Genomic DNA, 23,514 nt, shown 5'->3' with positions numbered 1-23,514 from the left:
CAGCGCAGGAGGGAAGGAAGGCTCTGGCTGTGCTGAACGGGCGGGAGACTCCGACTGCGCAGGAGGAAAGGAAGGCTCTGGCTGTGCTGAACAGGCGAGGCGCACAGAAGGCCTGGTGCGTGGTGCTGGAGGATTACAGGATTGAGGACATGCACAGGAAGCCTGGTGCGGGGAGCTGCTACCGGAGGACTGGTGTGTGGAGGTGGCTCTGGATAGACCGGACCGTGCAGGCGCACTGGAGCTCTTGAGCACCGAGCCTGCCCAAGATTACCTGGCTCGATCCCCACTCTAGCCCGGCCAATAGGAAGGGCTGGTATGTGCCGCACCGGGCTATGCACCCGCACTGGAAACACTGTGGGCTCCATAGCATAACACGGTGCCTGCCCGGTCTCTCTAGCCCAACGGTGAGCACAGGGAGTTTGCGCAGGTCTCCTACCTGGCATAGCCATACTCCCTTTTAGCCCCCCCCAATATTTTTTTGGGGCTGCTTTTCGGGCTTCCTTGCCAACCGTGTTCCCTCGTATCGTCGGCTCCTATCTCCGGCTGCCTCTGCTCTCCTTAGTGCCTCCACCTGTTCCCATGGGAGGCGATCTCTTCCGGCCAGTATCTCCTCCCAAGTGTAACAACCTTTACCATCCAACACGTCTTCCCATGTCCATTCTCCGAATAATTCATCCTCCTTTTGCTGCTCCAGCTGTCGCTGCCTGTTTATACCAGCGCCTCTCCGCTTTAGTCGGCGTGTCTTTTTTTCAACTCCATTCGCCTATAGCCCTCTTCGCACTGTTCCAGTGAATCCCAGGCGGGCTCCTGCACTCTCTCTGGGTCGGCCGCCCACCTGTGGATTTCTTCCCACGTCGTATACTCCATGCCTCTGCTATCCATAACATCCTCCCTTCGCTGTTCAAGCTGTCGCTGCCTGTTAACACGCTGCTCGGTCCGTGTGTGGTGGGTGATTCTGTAACGGCGTTCTTCGTTTGTGGAAAGCGAGTCGGACCGAAATGCAGCGTAGTGGTTACTCATGACTTTAATAGAAAAAGTGACACAGGAAAATAAGGATACAAAATGACAAAACAACAAACGGAACGTGAAACCTATTACAGCCTATCTGGTGAAACTACACAGAGACAGGAACAATCACCCACAAAATACACAGCGAAACCAGGCTACCTAAATACGGTTCCCAATCAGAGACAACGAGAATCACCTGACTCTGATTGAGAACCGCCTCAGGCAGCCAAGCCTATACAACACCCCTAATCAGCCGCAATCCCAAATACTACAAACCCCAATACGAAAATACAATATAACATAAACCCATGTCACACCCTGGCCTGACCAAATATATAACGAAAAAACAAAACACTAAGACCAAGGCGTGACATCATGAAGAATGTATGCACACATGACTGTAAGTCGCTTTGGATAAAAGCGTCTGCTAAATGGCATATATTATTATTATATTAAGAAAACCAAGAATTTACAACTTTCAGATGAGACTGAATTAAGGTGACGATTAATATTGACTGCTATTGATGTAAAATATTAATAGGTCTTTAAGAGTTTATTCGGAAGATAACAACTCTATAAATATTATTTCGATTCTCTAGTTGATTACATTTACATGATTACCTCAATCAGGTAATATTAATTACGGATAAATTATTTTATAGCATAGCATATCATATCACTTAATCCGGCATAGCCAAAGACACGACAAGTGTTTGCAAATGAGGTAGGATAAGGGAGGTAAGGCAATAAATATGCCATGGTGGTGAAGTAATTACAATATAGCATTTAAAAACTAGAATGGTAGATGTGCAGAAGATGAATGTGCAAGTTGAGATACTGGGATGCAAAGGAGCAAGAAAAATAAATAAATAAATACAGGATGGGGATGAGGTCGTTGGATGGGCTATTGACAGATGGGCTATGTACAGGTTCAGTGATCTGTGAGCTGCTCTGACAGCTGGTGCTTAAAGCTAGTGAGGGAGGTAAGAGTCTCCAGCTTCAGAGATTTTTGCAGTTTGTTCCAGTCATTGGCAGCAGAGAACTGGAAGGAAAGGCGGCCAAAGTAAGAATTGGCTTTGGGGGTGACCAGTGAGATATACCTGCTGGAGCGCGTGCTAAGGCAGGGCTTTACCTAGCAGAGACTTGTAGATCAAATCAAATCCATTTTTATTTGTCACATACACATGGTTAGCAGGTGTTAATGCGAGTGTAGCTGACATGCTTGTGCATCTAGTTTTGACAATGCAGTAATATCCAACGAGTAATCTAACCTAACAATTTCACAACAATTACCTTATACACACAAGTGAAAAAGGAATTCATGAAAATATGTACATAAAAACATATTTGAATGAGTGATGGTATAGAACCCCATAGGCAAGATGCAGTGGATGGTATAGAGTACAGTATATACATATGAGATGAGTAATGTAGGGTTTGGCGACGAGTATGACGCGAGGGCCAGCTAACGAGAGCGTACAGGTCGCAGTGGTGGGTAGTATATGGGGCTTTGGTGACAAAACTGAAATATTGTTCCATTCCCCAACCTTTTGATGTTATCATACTTTCTCTGTGTTATCAATGGGCATTCCAAGAGTCCATTCTGTTGAGTGGAGAGAAAAGGGGGAAAGGTATTTATGGGGGTTATTAACCTCACCCCACAAGCCTTTGCCTTGTACTCACACGAAACAAGCCTTTCTTATTTACTGGCGACTGGCTTGTGGTTGTGTAAGGGCTTTCAGAGGACATCAGGCTACTGTTTACCAGAGTAAACACACAGAGGGTTTTAATTCAGCTACTCCGGTGTCACACTTGACAAGTCATTTTGAGTAATGGCGGCTTTAGACACCTTGATCAGTATCAGTCTGAAAGAGACTGTGAACAGACAAATGTACAGCTAACACAGGACCAGTATGGAACAGCCCCTCCAGCTACAAGTTATCCTTAGCCACAGATCTAGGAGCAGCTTACCCTCCTCCTTTTATTTCCTAGCATATTATATGCCTATGGCCATGTGTAAATAAGACTTAATGCATTCCCTCAAACTCACCTGGTGGCTTCGCTTGGTTTCATCTGGAAACAATTCAGTTAAGTCACTTGGTAAAATAGAAATTTCTCTCTATTTCTAAACCTCTTGTGAAAAACCCCTTTGCCAGTCCACATCACTGGTATTATTAAAGGTTTTGGAGATGTTTTGTGTTTAAAGAGCTTGTGTTAATTGAGTATGGCTCAAGTGACTGGAATGATAGGGTACTTTGGTTTAGTGCTCAAAGATGTGCAGTTGTGTGTCCGTATAGCTGCAGGGCTCCGTGTCCTAGTCCCTTAAGGGACTCTTTCCAGTGTTCCACCCCAGAGAGAAGCTTTTCAACTGGGCTTGTGTTTGTTCAGTCTCCAGCTGGATCTGAGTATTGTGTAAATACTAGGAGTCGCACCGAATCAGGCCGTCTGCTCAATAAATAGGTCATGTAATCACGCAGAATACTGCTTAAGGAGGGCACCACTGGCCAGGAACCAAAAGAGCCAGGAGCCTCGTTGCACTCAGGGAGAGATCGGGGTCGCACACTGGGCCGTCTGGGCAGGGATACAGGCTTTGATGATTCCTGTGTGAAGACGCTTGTGCTTCAACACCCCTTTGCCCAAACACTCTCAGACAGGCTGGAAGGAATGTACTTTCACAGATACGCTGGCTGTAATAAGGTACTTACACACTACTATATTGGGCCCAAATCCTAACTTGAGATCCGTGCAAGGAACTCAAACTTTTGTTGAGATGTCCCAAAAGCTTTAAGGAAAGATGCTCAGTTGTTGGAGAAGATGTGCAGTGGTTAAGAAATGGTCTGTGTGTCTGAACCAGACCATACAAATGGGGCCTCCCAGGTGTGAAGGCAGTCTGATGTGAAGGACCAGGGATGGATGGCTTAATTATATAGGATTTGGTAGAACGGTGTGCCTCACAGATGTGTAGAAGTCAAAACAGGTTTAACATGCAGTCATATACAGTGATGTGCATCCCCCCCCACACACACACAGACACACACCCACACACACAGACACGCACACACACAAATGAGCCTAGGGAAGCAGGGAGAAGCCACCGTGCTGGGTTTAACGAACCTTGGTTAAATGAATTGAGCTCTTTCTATTGAGTTCACCTCACTGGTGGCAGAGCAGCACTACAGCCATTGTGTCTTGGGTTCCCCCTGTGTATGCATACCTGTTTGTCTAACACTAGCCTAATGAGCGGATGTTATGGAGGAGTGTAATTGAGTATTAAGACGCTGTTCTATTAGGCAGGTTTGAGAGTGCACATTTTTATGCAAATGCACAGAACTGGGCCCAGATTACGAAAATGACCTAGGCTTCTATCACCAGGGGAGAGAGGGAGGTCCTTTAACTAAAGGAGAAAAATATATATAGGTATCATAGAAAGGCAGGAGAGATAGGAAGTCACCGGTCTCTCTGTCTGTCTGTCTGATTTTCTCCGTCTGTCTGTCTGGTCTGTCTGTCTCTGTCTGTCTGGTCTGTCTGGTCTGTCTGTCTCTGTATGTATGTATGTCTGTCTCTCTGTCTGTCTGTCTGTCTGTCTGTCTGTCTGTCTGTCTGTCTGTCTGTCTGTCTGTCTGTCTGTCTGTCTGTCTGTCTGTCTGTCTGTCTGTCTGTCTGTCTGTCTGTCTGTCTGTCTGTCTGTCTGTCTGTCTGTCTGTCTGTCTGTCTGTCTGTCTGTCTGTCTGTCTGTCTGTCTGTCTGTCTGTCTGTCTGTCTGTCTGTCTGTCTGTCTGTCTGTCTGTCTGTCTGTCTGTCTGTCTGTCTGTCTGTCTGTCTGTCTGTGTCTGTGTCTGTGTCTGTGTCTGTGTCTGTGTCTGTGTCTGTGTCTGTGTCTGTGTCTGTGTCTGTGTCTGTGTCTGTGTCTGTGTCTGTGTCTGTGTCTGTGTGTGTCTGTGTGTGTGTCTGTGTCTGTCTGTGTCTGTCTGTGTCTGTATGTGTGTATGTCTGTGTCTGTATGTGTGTATGTCTGTGTCTGTATGTATGTATGTCTCTGTGCGTGTGTCTGTCTCTGTATGTATGTCTGTCTCTGTGTGTGTGTCTGTCTCTGTATGTATGTCTGTCTCTGTATGTATGTCTGTCTCTGTATGTATGTCTGTCTCTGTCTGTGTGTCTGTCTCTCTGCCTGTGTGTATGTCTGTCTCTGTCTGTCTGTCTCTCTGTCTGTATGTATGTCTGTGTGTCTGTTTGTATGTCTCTCTGTGTGTCTGTTTGTCTATCTAGGGCAGGGGAGTCAACTCATTCCATGGAGAGCCGAGTGTCTGCAGGTCTTTGTTTTATTCTTTCATTTAAGACCCAGACAACCAGGTGAGGGGAGTTCCTTACTAATCAGTGACCTTAATTCATCAATCAAGTACAAGGGAGGAGCGTAAACCCACAGACACTCAGCCCTCCATGGAATGAGTTTGACACGTGATCTATGGTGTAGTGGAGAAAAGCTGTAATGTTGCGTGGATGATTTAGCATATTGAATTTGAAGTCTTTCACAATCACTTCCCCGCTCCTTGTTCCCCATTAGTGTAGCTCACTGGTGTGCAGCATGGGTGTGCAGCGGGGTTGTGCATCGGGGTTGTGCAGCGGGGTTGTGCATCGGGGTTGTGCAGCGGGGTTGTGCAGCGGGGTTGTGCAGCGGGGGTGTGCAGCGGGGGTGTGCAGCGGGGGTGTGCAGCGGGGTTGTGCAGCGGGGTTATGCAGCGGGATTGTGCAGTGGGGGTGTGCAGCGGGGTTATGCAGCGGGGTTATGCAGCGGGGGTGTGCAGCGGGGTTATGCAGCGGGGTTATGCAGCGGGGTTATGCAGCGGGGTTATGCAGCGGGGTTGTGCAGCGGGGTTGTGCAGCGGGGTTATGCAGCGGGGTGTACAACGGGGTTGTGCGGCGGGGGTGTGCAGCGGGGTTGTGCAGCGGGGTTATGCAGCGGGGTTGTGCAGCGGGGGTGTGCAGCGGGGTTGTGCAGCGGGGTTGTGCAGCGGGGTTGTGCAGCGGGGTGTTGTTAAGGGAATTTTTATCAATAATGACTAATTATGTATACATTTCAATCAGGACTGACTAATCAGAATACTATTATGTTACTGTATATGTACTAATCAGAATAATATTATGTTACTGTATATGTACTAATCAGAATAATATTATGTTACTGGATATGTATGAATTCTCTTTTAATCCTAGTACTGAATATAATGTGTGTAAATATAATCAAGAATTAGAACACTGACTGTCTGTTCTTTGGTAGAAATGAATAAACTATATCGCCAGACTGGCTAGAATGCTTATCTACACAGGCTGACCTTGGCTCTAGACGATGTGGGAAGGCTTGAGAACTATACAGCCTTTGTACCAGTGTCAAGAAGAGACGGAACAGTTTGGAAAACGCTGACATCATTTTCAGTTTATAACCTGTGATAAAATGTATCATGTGCAGTACTCACGAGAATAAACGCAGCTGGTTGATTTCAAAGACTGGTCTCTGTCCATTTTATACAAATAAGGGTCTTACAAATTCTTATGAATTGACAGAGTGTTTAATGTGCAGCGTGGATGTGCAGTGTGGTGTGCAGTGTGGTGTGCAGCGTGGTGTGCAGTGTGGTCTGCAATGGGTTTGTGCAGCGGGGGTGTGCAGTGTGGTGTGCAGCAAGGTTGTACAGTGTGGCGTGCAGCGTGGTGTGCAGCGTGGTGTGCAGCGTGGTGTGCAGTGGTGTGCAGTGGGGTTGTGCAGTGTGGTGTTCAGCGGGGGTTGTGCAGCGGGGTTGTGCAGCGGGTGTGTGCAGTGTGGTGTGTAGCGTGGTGTGCAGTGGGGTTGTGCAGCGGGGGTGTGCAGTGTGGTGTGCAGTGTGGTGTGCAGTGTGGTGTGTTGTGGGGTTGTGCAGCGGGGGATGTGCAGCAGTGGAAGTGAGAGAGAGAGGGACTGTGCGTGTGTGTGTGTGTGTGCTAGTCGGTCATCTATTAGAAAACACTGGGATTTGCTGTGTGTGTGTTTGTGTGGGTTATTTGGCTAGTGTGTTTCTACTATGATCATATGTTGGGTTTTGGAAGTTTTGACCAGCTCTCAAATCTCACTGGGAAAGCAGAATTAGTGCTGGACAGCTCAGCTTTGAATTGGTGCTGTACACATGCCAGTTCAAATGCACTCTCTCTCCCTCTCTGCCTCCCTCTCTCCCTCCCTCTCTCCCTCCCTCTCTCCCACCCACCCTCCCTCTCTCCCACCCTCTCCCACCCTCTCCCACCCTAACACGTCCAGGCCAGAGCATATTGTGGGTTTTGACCTTAAAATTTCAGCTGGAACGGATCGATGCCCCAACACTCTCAAGACACCCCCAGAAACTTTCTGGATACTTCTCTTTTCCCTTTTGGAAACTCTTTCAAGAGTTTAACTTTTTCTTCTGACACTAAGAATTCCCCAATTTAGAATGAGTAGATGAGGGGTGTATGGAGTTCAGTCTGGTTGTTTTTAAGTGTGTGTGTGTGTGCGGGTGTGCATACTATTTAGCTGTAGCCTTCCCAACCCCGTTGGCTAGTATTGAGTCCCTGAGTTAACTGTTGTGCAAGCATTTCTGCTTGCAACACCAGAGTGTAGGCTTTGATTCCTGGATGGGGTACACTTTACCAAGTGTGCTGACTGTATATCATATCACAATAGCCCATAGAATTTTAAAAACAACTTTTATTTAGCTAGGCATGTCAGTTAAGAACAAATGATCATTTTCAATAACGGCCTAGGAACAGTGCCTTGTTCAGGGGCAGAACGACAGATTTGTACCTTGTCAGCTCGGGGATTCGAACTTGCAACCGAACGCCGTAACCACAAGGCTACCCTGCCACCCCATGGAGCCTGAATGCCTCAGTTTCTGTGATACGTCTTTGTCCCAGTTCAGAGCTGTGGTCTATATTGATTATGTTATTACCAAGTCTTTGTCCCAGTTCAGAGCTGTGGTCTACATTGATTATGTTATTACCAAGTCTTTGTCCCAGTTCAGAGCTGTGGTCTACATTGATTATGTTATTACCAAGTCTTTGTCCCAGTTCAGAGCTGTGGTCTACATTGATTATGTTATTACCAAGTCTTTGTCCCAGTTCAGAGCTGTGGTCTACATTGATTATGTTATTACCAAGTCTTTGTCCCAGTTCAGAGCTGTGGTCTACATTGATTATGTTATTACCAAGTCTTTGTCCCAGTTCAGAGCTGTGGTCTACATTGATTATGTTATTACCAAGTCTTTGTCCCAGTTCAGAGCTGTGGTCTATATTGATTATGTTATTACCAAGTCTTTGTCCCAGTTCAGAGCTGTGGTCTATATTGATTATGTTATTACCAAGTCTTTGTCCCAGTTCAGAGCTGTGGTCTACATTGATTATGTTATTACCAAGTCTTTGTCCCAGTTCAGAGCTGTGGTCTACATTGATTATGTTATTACCAAGTCTTTGTCCCAGTTCAGAGCTGTGGTCTACATTGATTATGTTATTACCAAGTCTTTGTCCCAGTTCAGAGCTGTGGTCTACATTGATTATGTTATTACCAAGTCTTTGTCCCAGTTCAGAGCTGTGGTCTACATTGATTATGTTATTACCAAGTCTTTGTCCCAGTTCAGAGCTGTGGTCTACATTGATTATGTTATTACCAAGTCTTTGTCCCAGTTCAGAGCTGTGGTCTATATTGATTATGTTATTACCAAGTCTTTGTCCCAGTTCAGAGCTGTGGTCTATATTGATTATGTTATTACCAAGTCTTTGTCCCAGTTCAGAGCTGTGGTCTACATTGATTATGTTATTACCAAGTCTTTGTCCCAGTTCAGAGCTCTGGTCTACATTGATTATGTTATTACCAAGTCTTTGTCCCAGTTCAGAGCTGTGGTCTACATTGATTATGTTATTACCAAGTCTTTGTCCCAGTTCAGAGCTGTGGTCTATATTGATTATGTTATTACCAAGTCTTTGTCCCAGTTCAGAGCTGTGGTCTACATTGATTATGTTATTACCAAGTCTTTGTCCCAGTTCAGAGCTGTGGTCTATATTGATTATGTTATTACCAAGTCTTTGTCCCAGTTCAGAGCTGTGGTCTATATTGATTATGTTATTACCAAGTCTTTGTCCCAGTTCAGAGCTGTGGTCTATATTGATTATGTTATTACCAAGTCTTTGTCCCAGTTCAGAGCTGTGGTCTATATTGATTATGTTATTACCAAGTCTTTGTCCCAGTTCAGAGCTGTGGTCTATATTGATTATGTTATTACCAAGTCTTTGTCCCAGTTCAGAGCTGTGGTCTATATTGATTATGTTATTACCATGTCTTTGTCCCAGTTCAGAGCTGTGATCTACATTGATTATGTTATTACCAAGTCTTTGTCCCAGTTCAGAGCTGTGGTCTATATTGATTATGTTATTACCAAGTTTTTGTCCCAGTTCAGAGCTGTGGTCTATATTGATTATGTTATTACCATGTCTTTGTCCCAGTTCAGAGCTGTGATCTACATTGATTATGTTATTACCAAGTCTTTGTCCCAGTTCAGAGCTGTGGTCTATATTGATTATGTTATTACCAAGTCTTTGTCCCAGTTCAGAGCTGTGGTCTATATTGATTATGTTATTACCAAGTCTTTGTCCCAGTTCAGAGCTGTGGTCTACATTGATTATGTTATTACCAAGTCTTTGTCCCAGTTCAGAGATGTGGTCTATGTTGATTATGTTATTACCAAGTCTTTGTCCCAGTTCAGAGCTGTGGTCTATATTGATTATGTTATTACCAAGTCTTTGTCCCAGTTCAGAGCTGTGGTCTATATTGATTATGTTATTACCAAGTCTTTGTCCCAGTTCAGAGCTGTGGTCTATATTGATTATGTTATTACCAAGTCTTTGTCCCAGTTCAGAGATGTAGTCTATATTGATTATGTTATTACCATGTCATTGTCCCAGTTCAGAGCTGTGGTCTATATTGATTATGTTATTACCATGTCATTGTCCCAGTTCAGAGCTGTGGTCTATATTGATTATGTTATTACCAAGTCTTTGTCCCAGTTCAGAGCTGTGGTCTACATTGATTATGTTATTACCAAGTCTTTGTCCCAGTTCAGAGCTGTGGTCTACATTGATTATGTTATTACCATGTCATTGTCCCAGTTCAGAGCTGTGGTCTATATTGATTATGTTATTACCAAGTCTTTGTCCCAGTTCAGAGCTGTGGTCTATATTGATTATGTTATTACCAAGTCTTTGTCCCAGTTCAGAGCTGTGGTCTACATTGATTATGTTATTACCAAGTCTTTGTCCCAGTTCAGAGCTGTGGTCTACATTGATTATGTTATTACCAAGTCTTTGTCCCAGTTCAGAGCTCTGGTCTACATTGATTATGTTATTACCAAGTCTTTGTCCCAGTTCAGAGCTGTGGTCTACATTGATTATGTTATTACCAAGTCTTTGTCCCAGTTCAGAGCTGTGGTCTATATTGATTATGTTATTACCAAGTCTTTGTCCCAGTTCAGAGCTGTGGTCTACATTGATTATGTTATTACCAAGTCTTTGTCCCAGTTCAGAGCTGTGGTCTATATTGATTATGTTATTACCAAGTCTTTGTCCCAGTTCAGAGCTGTGGTCTATATTGATTATGTTATTACCAAGTCTTTGTCCCAGTTCAGAGCTGTGGTCTATATTGATTATGTTATTACCAAGTCTTTGTCCCAGTTCAGAGCTGTGGTCTATATTGATTATGTTATTACCAAGTCTTTGTCCCAGTTCAGAGCTGTGGTCTACATTGATTATGTTATTACCAAGTCTTTGTCCCAGTTCAGAGCTGTGGTCTATATTGATTATGTTATTACCAAGTCTTTGTCCCAGTTCAGAGCTGTGGTCTATATTGATTATGTTATTACCATGTCTTTGTCCCAGTTCAGAGCTGTGATCTACATTGATTATGTTATTACCAAGTCTTTGTCCCAGTTCAGAGCTGTGGTCTATATTGATTATGTTATTACCAAGTCTTTGTCCCAGTTCAGAGCTGTGGTCTATATTGATTATGTTATTACCAAGTCTTTGTCCCAGTTCAGAGCTGTGATCTACATTGATTATGTTATTACCAAGTCTTTGTCCCAGTTCAGAGCTGTGGTCTATATTGATTATGTTATTACCAAGTTTTTGTCCCAGTTCAGAGCTGTGGTCTATATTGATTATGTTATTACCATGTCTTTGTCCCAGTTCAGAGCTGTGATCTACATTGATTATGTTATTACCAAGTCTTTGTCCCAGTTCAGAGCTGTGGTCTATATTGATTATGTTATTACCAAGTTTTTGTCCCAGTTCAGAGCTGTGGTCTATATTGATTATGTTATTACCAAGTCTTTGTCCCAGTTCAGAGCTGTGGTCTACATTGATTATGTTATTACCAAGTCTTTGTCCCAGTTCAGAGATGTGGTCTATGTTGATTATGTTATTACCAAGTCTTTGTCCCAGTTCAGAGCTGTGGTCTATATTGATTATGTTATTACCAAGTCTTTGTCCCAGTTCAGAGCTGTGGTCTATATTGATTATGTTATTACCAAGTCTTTGTCCCAGTTCAGAGCTGTGGTCTATATTGATTATGTTATTACCAAGTCTTTGTCCCAGTTCAGAGATGTAGTCTATATTGATTATGTTATTACCATGTCATTGTCCCAGTTCAGAGCTGTGGTCTATATTGATTATGTTATTACCATGTCATTGTCCCAGTTCAGAGCTGTGGTCTATATTGATTATGTTATTACCAAGTCTTTGTCCCAGTTCAGAGCTGTGGTCTACATTGATTATGTTATTACCAAGTCTTTGCCCCAGTTCAGAGCTGTGGTCTACATTGATTATGTTATTACCATGTCATTGTCCCAGTTCAGAGCTGTGGTCTATATTGATTATGTTATTACCAAGTCTTTGTCCCAGTTCAGAGCTGTGGTCTATATTGATTATGTTATTACCAAGTCTTTGTCCCAGTTCAGAGCTGTGGTCTACATTGATTATGTTATTACCAAGTCTTTGTCCCAGTTCAGAGCTGTGGTCTACATTGATTATGTTATTACCAAGTCTTTGTCCCAGTTCAGAGCTCTGGTCTACATTGATTATGTTATTACCAAGTCTTTGTCCCAGTTCAGAGCTGTGGTCTACATTGATTATGTTATTACCAAGTCTTTGTCCCAGTTCAGAGCTGTGGTCTATATTGATTATGTTATTACCAAGTCTTTGTCCCAGTTCAGAGCTGTGGTCTATATTGATTATGTTATTACCATGTCTTTGTCCCAGTTCAGAGCTGTGATCTACATTGATTATGTTATTACCAAGTCTTTGTCCCAGTTCAGAGCTGTGGTCTATATTGATTATGTTATTACCAAGTCTTTGTCCCAGTTCAGAGCTGTGGTCTATATTGATTATGTTATTACCAAGTCTTTGTCCCAGTTCAGAGCTGTGGTCTACATTGATTATGTTATTACCAAGTCTTTGTCCCAGTTCAGAGATGTGGTCTATGTTGATTATGTTATTACCAAGTCTTTGTCCCAGTTCAGAGCTGTGGTCTATATTGATTATGTTATTACCAAGTCTTTGTCCCAGTTCAGAGCTGTGGTCTATATTGATTATGTTATTACCAAGTCTTTGTCCCAGTTCAGAGCTGTGGTCTATATTGATTATGTTATTACCAAGTCTTTGTCCCAGTTCAGAGATGTAGTCTATATTGATTATGTTATTACCATGTCATTGTCCCAGTTCAGAGCTGTGGTCTATATTGATTATGTTATTACCATGTCATTGTCCCAGTTCAGAGCTGTGGTCTATATTGATTATGTTATTACCAAGTCTTTGTCCCAGTTCAGAGCTGTGGTCTACATTGATTATGTTATTACCAAGTCTTTGCCCCAGTTCAGAGCTGTGGTCTACATTGATTATGTTATTACCATGTCATTGTCCCAGTTCAGAGCTGTGGTCTATATTGATTATGTTATTACCAAGTCTTTGTCCCAGTTCAGAGCTGTGGTCTATATTGATTATGTTATTACCAAGTCTTTGTCCCAGTTCAGAGCTGTGGTCTACATTGATTATATTACCAAGTCTTTGTCCCAGTTATTGGTCCAAGTCTTTGTCCCAGTTCAGAGCTGTGGTCTACATTGATTATGTTATTACCAAGTCTTTGTCCCAGTTCAGAGCTCTGGTCTACATTGATTATGTTATTACCAAGTCTTTGTCCCAGTTCAGAGCTGTGGTCTACATTGATTATGTTATTACCAAGTCTTTGTCCCAGTTCAGAGCTGTGGTCTATATTGATTATGTTATTACCAAGTCTTTGTCCCAGTTCAGAGCTGTGGTCTATATTGATTATGTTATTACCAAGTCTTTGTCCCAGTTCAGAGCTGTGGTCTATATTGATTATGTCTTTTATTACTGTGGTCTATATTGAAGTACCAAGTCTTTGTCCCAGTTCAGAGCTGTGGTCTACATTGATTATGTTATTACCAAGTCTTTGTCCCAGTTCAGAGCTGTGGTCTATATTGATTATGTTATTACCAAGTCTTTGTCCCAGTTCAGAGCTGTGGTCTATATTGATGTCTTTTATGTTATTACCATGTCTTTGTCCCAGTTCAGAGCTGTGGTCTATATTGATTATGTTATTACCAAGTCTTTGTCCCAGTTCAGAGCTGTGGTCTATATTGATTATGTTATTACCAAGTCTTTGTCCCAGTTCAGAGCTGTGGTCTACATTGATTATGTTATTACCAAGTCTTTGTCCCAGTTCAGAGATGTGGTCTATGTTGATTATGTTATTAGTCTTTGTCCCAGTTCAGAAGTCTTTGTCCCAGTTCAGAGCTGTGGTCTATATTGATTATGTTATTACCAAGTCTTTGTCCCAGTTCAGAGCTGTGGTCTATATTGATTATGTTATTACCAAGTCTTTGTCCCAGTTCAGAGCTGTGGTCTATATTGATTATGTTATTACCAAGTCTTTGTCCCAGTTCAGAGATGTAGTCTATATTGATTATGTTATTACCATGTCATTGTCCCAGTTCAGAGCTGTGGTCTATATTGATTATGTTATTACCATGTCATTGTCCCAGTTCAGAGCTGTGGTCTATATTGATTATGTTATTACCAAGTCTTTGTCCCAGTTCAGAGCTGTGGTCTACATTGATTATGTTATTACCAAGTCTTTGCCCCAGTTCAGAGCTGTGGTCTACATTGATTATGTTATTACCATGTCATTGTCCCAGTTCAGAGCTGTGGTCTATATTGATTATGTTATTACCATGTCATTGTCCCAGTACAGAGCTGTGAAACACTCCAGTCACCAACAGCCTCTCACACCCAGTCTATTCCACACACACACCAGCCCTCTGACAATGGTAATAACTATTTGCTCTCGTTTATACATCCTTACTTCCTCCCTCCCTCCCTCCTTCAGAGTGATCACTATGTAAACCTCTCTGCTCCCCAGTCTTATCAGATCCCTTAGAAGTGAAGGACTATTAAAGGAGATCCCCAGAGCTTAGAGGAGGGTAGGTGTGTGTGTGTGTGTGTGCGTGTGCGTGTGCGTGTGCGTGTGCGTGTGCATGTGCGTGTGCGTGTGCGTGCGTGCGTGCGTGCGTGCGTGCGTGTGTGTGTGTGTGTGTGTGTGTGTGTGTGTGTGTGTGTGTGTGTGTGTGTGTGTGCGTGTGCGTGCGTGCGTGCGTGTGCGTGTGCGTGTGTGTGTGTGTGTGTGTGTGTGTGTGTGTGTGTGTGTGTGTGTGCGTGCGTGTGTGCGTGTGTGCGTGTGTGCGTGTGTGTGTGTGTGTGTGTGTGTGTGTGCGCGTGCGTGTGTACAGAGTCTCTGCTTTCCCATCCTGTGAATCGATGATAGCGTTAAGTCTGGTGGGAAATCTATCGGCAGCAGATCTGGAAGACTGAAACTCAGTCTTGTTGGAGGCAGTAAAAATAGGGTGGGGGATAAGAGCTGCTCAAAAACCCAGAGAGAGGAACATATGAATAAAGAGTGGTGCTGATATTTTGACCTTGTAGTTTGAGTCTGGGCATCCTCACTGCCTGCCACAATGGGAACCTTGAAGCAGTTGCTGCGTTACAGTTACACACGAACACACGTACGTTCTCCATCTCTTTAAACAGGGAAACAATGGGTTTTCAGCGTTTTTATTTCCATGACTGATCAGAACTTGTTTACTCATGGCTCTCTATTGTTCCTCTGCAGCAGACATATGGTTATCAATATGCTTGGAACATCGAATCGCAATAAAATCACAGTATCGAATCGCAATACATATAGAATCGTGAGATTCATAATACGTATCATATCGGGATCTAAGTATGGTGATAATATCATATCTGTAATGAACACGAGGGGAGACAGAGAGCTGGTTTAAAGCGCAGGGCGCAGCATGTGTTGCAGAGGACCACAGGAGGAGGCAGGTAGCTGGGTCCAAGGGTAGGCAGAAGGTCATACACAGGAGGAGGCAGGTAGCTGGGTCCAGGGGCTGGCAGAAGGTCATACACAGGAGAAGGCAGGTAGCTGGGTCCAGGGGTAGGCAGAAGGTCATACACAGGAGGAGGCAGGTAGCTGGGTCCAGGGGCAGACAGAAGGTTATACACAGGAGGAGGCAGGTAGCTGGGTCCAGGGGTAGGCAATAGGTCATACACAGGAGGAGGCAGGTAGCTGGGTCCAGGGGCAGATAGAAGGTCATACACAGGAGGAGGCAGGTAGCTGGGTCCAGGGGTAGGCAGAAGGTCATACACAGGAGGAGGCAGGTAGCTGGGTCCAGGGGTAGGCAGAAGGTCATACACAGGAGGAGGCAGGTAGCTGGGTCCAGGGGCAGGCAGAAGGTCATACACAGGAGGAGGCAGGTAGCTGGGTCCAGGGGCCGGCAGAAGGTCATACACAGGGGGTCCAAAAGGGCAACAGTACAGACAGAGAAAAGGCTAATAATGTAGTCCGGGAGATCAGGCAATAGGTTGACAACAGGTTATCCGACAGGCTAAAGTACAGGCAGAGAATTGGCAAAAGACGTTGTTAGTGAGGCAGCCAAAACTATCATACACTAGAGGATTAAATCACGGAGAAAACAGAGCTCCAAAACAAACAATACCTCAGTGATGGGGTGCAAAGAACTGAACTAAATAGTGTGTTGTAATGACATACAGGTGTGTGAACAGCTGATTAGAAATCAGGTGATTAGGAACTGGAGAGTGAGCTGCATTCAGAGTATCTGCGTGTTTGAGGGTGTGAGTTGGAAGCAGACGTTACAGTGTCGTGAGGTCCCTCAGTATGGTGATATCGTATTGGGAGGTCCCTCAAGATGGTGATAACAGTGTATCGTGAGGTCCCTTGCAATTCAATACAAATGATATTGGCACCTAACTATTGTGATAATATTGTATGTTGAGGTCCCACAGTGTGGTGTTAATACTGTATGGTGAGGTCTCTTAGTATGGTGATACTATCATATCATGACGTCCCACAGTATGGTGATAATATTGAATCCCTCGGTATGGTGAGGTCCCTCAGTATGGTGATAATATGGTTTGGTGAGGTCCCTCAGTATGGTGATAATATGGTATGGTGAGGTCCCTCAGTATGGTGATAATATGGTATGGTGAGGTTACTCAGTATGGTGATAATATGGATTGGTGAGGTCCCTCACTATCGTGATAATATGGTATGGTGAGGTCCCTCAGTATGGTAATAAAATGGTATGGTGAGGTCCCTCAGTATGGTGATAATATGGTATGGTGAGGTCCTTCTGTCACGACTAGTCAAGGTAGGTGGAATCAGGCGCAGAGAGCAAATAATGAATAAAGGTTTATTCTCCGGTGAACAACAATAATCACGGACAACCCAAAAATACAAACAGGGTGAAAAATATCCAAAACAGGAATAAACAGACAAACCGGAGAAATAAAACACAAAAACACCGACAGCCGAAACGAAATGTCAAAAACAAACAATCCCGCACAAAACAAGGGCGGGACAACCTACATTATATACAGATACTAATTAACTAACACACAGGTGAAAACAATCAGACAAAACCAACAGATAACCGAAAAGGGATCGGTAGTGGCTAATAGGACGGTGACGACGACCGCCGAGCACAGCCCGAACGGGCAGGAGAGCCAACCTCGGCGGAAGTCGTGACACCTTCAGTATGGTGATAATATGGTATGGTGATAATATGGTATGGTGAGGTCCCTCAGTATGGTGATAATATGGTATAGTGAGGTCCCTCAGTATGGTGATAATATGGTATGGTGATAATATGGTATGGTGAGGTCCCTCAGTATGGTGATAATATGGTATGGTGAGATCCCTCAGTATGGTGATAATATGGTATGGTGAGGTCCCTCAGTATGGTGATAATATGGTATGGTGAGGTCCCTCAGTATGGTGATAATATTGTATGGTGAGGTTCTTCCCCATTATCCCATGTGTATTCATAACTGTGTTCTCTGTTTGTCAGTTGCCAGTTTGTTTTGTTTCGTCAAGCCTACCAACATGTATATGTATTTTAAAGTACAATTTCTATTTTCCAACGGGGCTATACGTACATTTTGGTGATGTTATTTTCTCACTTGAGTAGCCACTTTTCATCATCTATTGTTCATTGAAATTGTCACACCCTGATCTGTTTCACCTGTCTTTGTGATTGTCTCCACCCCCCTCTAGGTGTTGCCCATCTTCCCCATTATCCCCTGTGTATTTATACCTGTGTTCTCTGTTTGTCTGTTGCCAGTTTGTTTTGTTTCGTCAAGCCTACCAAAGTTTTTCCCTTTGCTGCTGTCTCTCGATTGTTCCAGTTTCCTAGTTTTCCAGGTGTTGACCATTCTGCCTGCCCTGACCCTGAGCCTGCCTGCTGTCCTGTACCTTTGCCCCACTGTCTGGATTACCAACCTGTACCTGCCCTGGACCTGCTTTTTGCCTGCCTCTGTTCGATTAATAAACCTCACTAGGTTATGTGGGATGCTAGCGTCCCACCTGACCAACATCTAGTGAAATTACAGAGCGCCAAATTCAAATTTAGAATTACTAATTTAAAAAATTCAGAAAACATACAAGTATTTTACACAGGTTTAAAGATGAACTTCTTGTGAATCCAACCATGGTGTCAGATTTCAAAAGGATTTATGGCAAAAGCATACCTTACGATTATTTGAGAACATCGCCCAGCAGACAATTCATTACAAACAGTAACCAGCCAAGTAGAAGAGGTACACAAGTCAGAAATAGAGATGCAATTAATAACCTACCTTTGATGATCTTCATATGGTTGCACTCAGAAGACATTCATTTACTCAATAAATGTTTGTTTTGTTCGATAAAGTCTCTCTTTATATCCAAAAACGTCCATTTTGTTTGCGCGTTTTCTTCAGTAATCCACAGGCTCAAACGCAGTCATAACAGGCAGACAAAAAAATCCAAATTGTGTGCGTAAAGTTCATAGAAACATGTCAAACAATGTTGAAATTCAAACCTCAGGTTGTTTTTAGCCTAAATAATCAATCATATTTCAACCGGACAATAATGAGTCAATATAAAAGGTAAACCAAAAAGGCACTCTCTCGGTCGTGTGCATGAAAAAGCTATGTTACACTGCAGGGTCCACTCATTTAGAGTGGTCTTCCTCTCTCATTTTTCAGAATACAAGCCTGAAACAATTTCTAAAGACTGTTGACATCTAGTGGAAAGCATAGGAACTGCAATTTGAGTCCTATGTCAATGGATACTGTAATGGCATTGAATATATATATATATATATATATATATATCCTACTCCCTGGATGGATTTCTCTCAGGTTTTCGTTATACTCACAGACGCAATTTTAACAGTTTTGGAAACTTTAGAGTGTTTTCTATCCAAATCTACCAATATGCATATCCTTTCTTCTGGGCCTGAGTAGCAGGCAGTTTAATTTGGGTAGGCTTTTCATCCAAAATTCCAAATGCTGCCCCCTACCCTGGAGAAATTAATAAACTGTTGTTACTTTGATGTTGTCTGCTTCTGGTTCTTACCTGAAACGTGATACATTCACAGAAACTAACGGGCTTATCCCGAACCATGAAGATAGCCCCAGACCATAATTTCTCTTCCTCCAAACTTTGCAGTTGTCACTATGCATTCGAAACTAACTTGTTGGAAAGTTGGCATCCTATGACGGTGCCCCGTTGAAAGTCACTGAGCTTTTTTGTAAGCTTTTTTATACACCTGTCAAGCAATGGGTATGGCAGAAATAACCAAATCCACTCATTTGAAGGGATGTCCACATACTTTAGCTGTCACGACTTCCTCTGAAGTCAGTCCCTCTCCGCCAACAATCGGCGGTCAACGTCACAGGTCTTCTAGCCATCGCAGATCCACCTTTCATTTTCCATTTGTTTTGTCTTGTCTTCCATCACACCTGGTTTCAATCCCATCAATTACATGTTGTGTATTTAACCCTCTGTTCCCCACATGTCCTTGTCCGGTATTGTTGATTGTAAGAGTTTGTGCATGTTATGTCTGGCGTGTGAAGGGTTTTGTCCCATTGTATTTATTTGTGTTTGTTCTTGGTGATTTTATTATTAAACTGCACCGTTGCAACACAGTCTTTGCTCTCCTGCGCCTGACTTCTCTGTCACCAGTAAGCACACATTACATTAGCCATGTAGTGTACATAATGAAGAGTACCTGATGAAGCGTCTCTGTGTTCCATTTCATCATGTGATCTCCTGGCACCTCTGGTGATTGATAAAAACGTTTTAAACCTCTGAATGGTTACAAAATCATTCTAAAGATGAAGATTGAGTGTGATTCAGTGAGACTTGACTTTAACTTCTTGCGACTAGCAATCCCGGATCTGGGAGCGTAATCATAGCCTCAAACAAATTAGCATAACGCAGCGGACAAAAATACCCCTAGAAACTTTTGCTATTCATGAAAATCACAAATGAAATATATTCAAACACAAGCTTAGCCTTTTGTTAATCACACTGTCATCTCAGATTTTCCAAATATGCGTTACAGCCAACGCTAGACAAGCATTTGTGTAAGTTTATCATGGCATAATGCTATGCTAGGCTCTGCTGGCAGCAGGCAACATTTTCACGAAAATAAGAAAAGCAACCAAATTAAATAATTTACCTTTGAGAACTTTGGGTGCTTTCACTCAGGAAGACGCCCAGTTAGATAGCAAATGTTACTTTTTTCCCAAAATATTATTTTTTTGTAGGCAAAATAGCTCCCTTTTGTTCATCATGCTTGTCTGAGAAATCGACCAGAAAATGCTACCACTACAACGACAAACTTTTTTTTTTCAAAATTAGCTCCATAATATCGACAGAAACACGGCAAACGTTGTTTAGGGTCCATCTTCATGGTGTTTTTAACATATATATTCAATAATATATACGCCAAGGCAATTGGTTTCTCATAAGAAGTGATTGGAAAAATGGCTACCTCAGTATTTTCCACAAGATTTTCTGCGGGAGACACCATGTGACCACTTGCTATATATGGTCCCTTACGGCTATACTTCAATGGAAATGAGTAAAAAGACGTTACAATGCTGTAGACACCCTGGGGAATACGTGGAAAACGTAAGCTCATTCGTAGCTCATTCACAGCCATATAAGCAATTATTGGCATGAGGCGGTTTCAAAAAATGTGACACTTCCTGGTTGGATTTTTATCTGGGTTTCGCCTGTAACATCAGTTCTGTTGCACTCACAGACAATATCTTTGCAATTTTGGAAACGTCATAGTGTTTTCTATCCAAAGCTGTCAATTATATGCATAGTCGAGCATCTTTTAGTGACAAAATATCTTGTTTAAAACGGGAACAGGTTTTTCATCCAAAACTTTGTGCTATAATGTCCTCCTTAGACTGATTCAGATAGAACCTGTCTTTCTGGCTTCAACCTAGTCCTGCTGGACTATCTTTTGGGGTTTTGTTGTTACCTTCCATCAGGGTTTTCAAGCAGCCATTTGTTGAGGACATTTCAACTTATACTCTCAATCACAGACAGGATGAAACAAAACAGGTGTCCTGCACTGAAGAAAAAGCGATTGTATTGGTTCATCATGTCAAGCAATTGAACCTGACAGAGCCAGTTTCTCAAAAAGGCTTTTACAGGTTGTTGTATTAGCATAATCTCCGGGTATTTTCTGATTATGGCTGTGCAACATTAATAAGACCCTAACTGTAAGATGATTCAACAAAAAACTGCAATACATCTTCATTTTAACAGGCCACATAAATGTCAGACTGCAGATATTCTCTTAATGAAAAGCGTGGCGTAGCCTTCAGGCCCAACGTCAAGCCCTGTCTGTCTGTCTGTCTGTCTGTCTGTCTGTCTGTCTGTCTGTCTGTCTGTCTGTCTGTCTGTCTGTCTGTCTGTCTGTCTGTCTGTCTGTCTGTCTGTCTGTCTGTCTGTCTGTCTGTCTGTCTGTCTGTCTGCCTGCCTGCCTGCCTGCCTGCCTGCCTGCCTGCCTGCCTGCATGTTTGATTTTACATTGGATAAAGCAGAGACACAGAGCTACAAAATAATATATTACACACTGTATTGAAAGAACAATGGGAAAGTAATTCTGCTTTGAATGTTGATAAAATTGTAATCTCACTTTTGAGAAAATGGCCTTGAATGTTTTGTTACCTGCCGGAGAGCTCTTCTATGTCTACACCCATTCAAATCGTTCACACCCTCTTAAGCTTTAGCCCCACCCATCTCTTTAAGGGTTGATCCGAGCCTTCTGTCCTAACAACAGAAGTCAAGTACCCAAACTAACTGGCTAACACTGGTTAACTTGCTAGCTACTTCCAGACACGAATGAGAGAACAGCTCACTGACCATTTTACTCGCACTAGAAGAGCTGTTTTTAAGTTATCCAGAGCATTGGTGACTGCAACTGTACTGCTGGCAACAATTTACACTTTTTTTCCAACGTTTACTGACACCGGCCATATTCACCGTGTGTTGAGCGTTCGTAAATTCGTCAGTTATTCTAAGCTCTGGCACACTCAGATGAGAGTGCTCTGAAATCGGAGTAAATAGCCAGAGCAAATTCACCAGCTACGTCTATCAACAGTTGTCGCAGTGACATTCTATTGAAATGGTTACTTACATAGAGGAGTTTTTTGTTAAGACATGTTGCTAGCTAGCTGGCTAAACAACAAACCATAATTACAACTCATGACATTACTACCCTGCATCAATCTTAATCTAGCTAACCAACCAGGTCCAATGTTAGCTAGCAAACAATAGGCTGTAACATGCAATGCAAATGCCCCTGCAGGGTTGAAACGCAGAAATAAAATATAAAACATGGAGCGAGTGGTCGCATCTGCACGTCGCTCCACGTCGCTCCAACGGGTAGTATAACTTTTTCATTATATCTCGGTTTGATTTGTCTTATCTTAGCAATTTCTTCTCAGCTAGCTACATAGCCGTCTTTGTATCAAAGATAATTGCGTAATTATCGTATTTCGCCGTCCTAACGTAGTCTTCACTAGCCAGCTAGCTAACGTCCACTGATTAGCTTGTCTTCGTATCATCGTATCATCGTATCCAAGATAATTGTGTTGTTTAGGTTTAGAGTGTGTAGTCTTAGAGTGATTATCTTAATTTACCGAGGTTAGCTAGCCAGCTATTTGTCGTCCTTAACGTAGGTGACTCTGCTAGCTAGCCCAGCTAGCCAACAGCTAGCCAACGCTAGCCAACGTCTTCTGTATAGAACTCAACTACCCGGTCGCATTCACAGGTTGTATCACATTTTCACTTCATTTCATTACAGTACAACGGTTTGATTTGTTTGATCGTAGCTAGCTACTTAGCTAGCTACATAGCCGTCTTTGTATCAAAGATAATTGTGTAGTCTAGAGCGATTTTCTAGGTTCGCTAGCCATCTATTGTCGTTCTTTAACGCAACGTAACGTAAACAACACTGCTAGCTAGCCTGCTAGCCCCCGAATAGCAACACTGCAGAAACTATTACACTCAACGGAATGACTTGATTAGTGTAGTGTCAACAACGCACCCACTGCCAGCTGGCCTACTTCAGCAGTACTGTATCATTTTAATCATTTTAGTCAATAAGATTCTTGCTACGTAGCTTAACTTTCTGAACATTCGAGACGTGTAGTCCACTTGTCATTCCAATCTCCTTTGCATTAGCGTAGCCTCTTCTGTAGCCTGTCAACTATGTGTCTGTTTATCCCTGTTCTCTCCTCTCTGCACAGACCATACAAACGCCTCACCGCGGGGCCGCGCCACCCTACTCTGGTGGTCCCAGCGCACGACCCACGTGGAGTTCCAGGTCTCCGGTAGCCTCTGGAACTGCCAATCTGCGGTCAACAAGGCAGAGTTCATCTCAGCCTATGCCTCCCTCCAGTCCTCGACTTCTTGGCACTGACGGAAACATGGATCACCACAGACAACACTGCTACTCCTACTGCTCTCTTCGTCCGCCCACGTGTTCTCGCACACCCCGAGAGCGTCTGGTCAGGTGG

Source organism: Oncorhynchus gorbuscha, linkage group LG05 (genome assembly GCF_021184085.1).
Source record: "Oncorhynchus gorbuscha isolate QuinsamMale2020 ecotype Even-year linkage group LG05, OgorEven_v1.0, whole genome shotgun sequence".
Taxonomy (NCBI): Eukaryota; Metazoa; Chordata; class Actinopteri; order Salmoniformes; family Salmonidae; genus Oncorhynchus; species Oncorhynchus gorbuscha.
The sequence above is the reverse complement of the archived record's forward strand: the minus strand, read 5'-3'. Positions refer to the sequence as shown.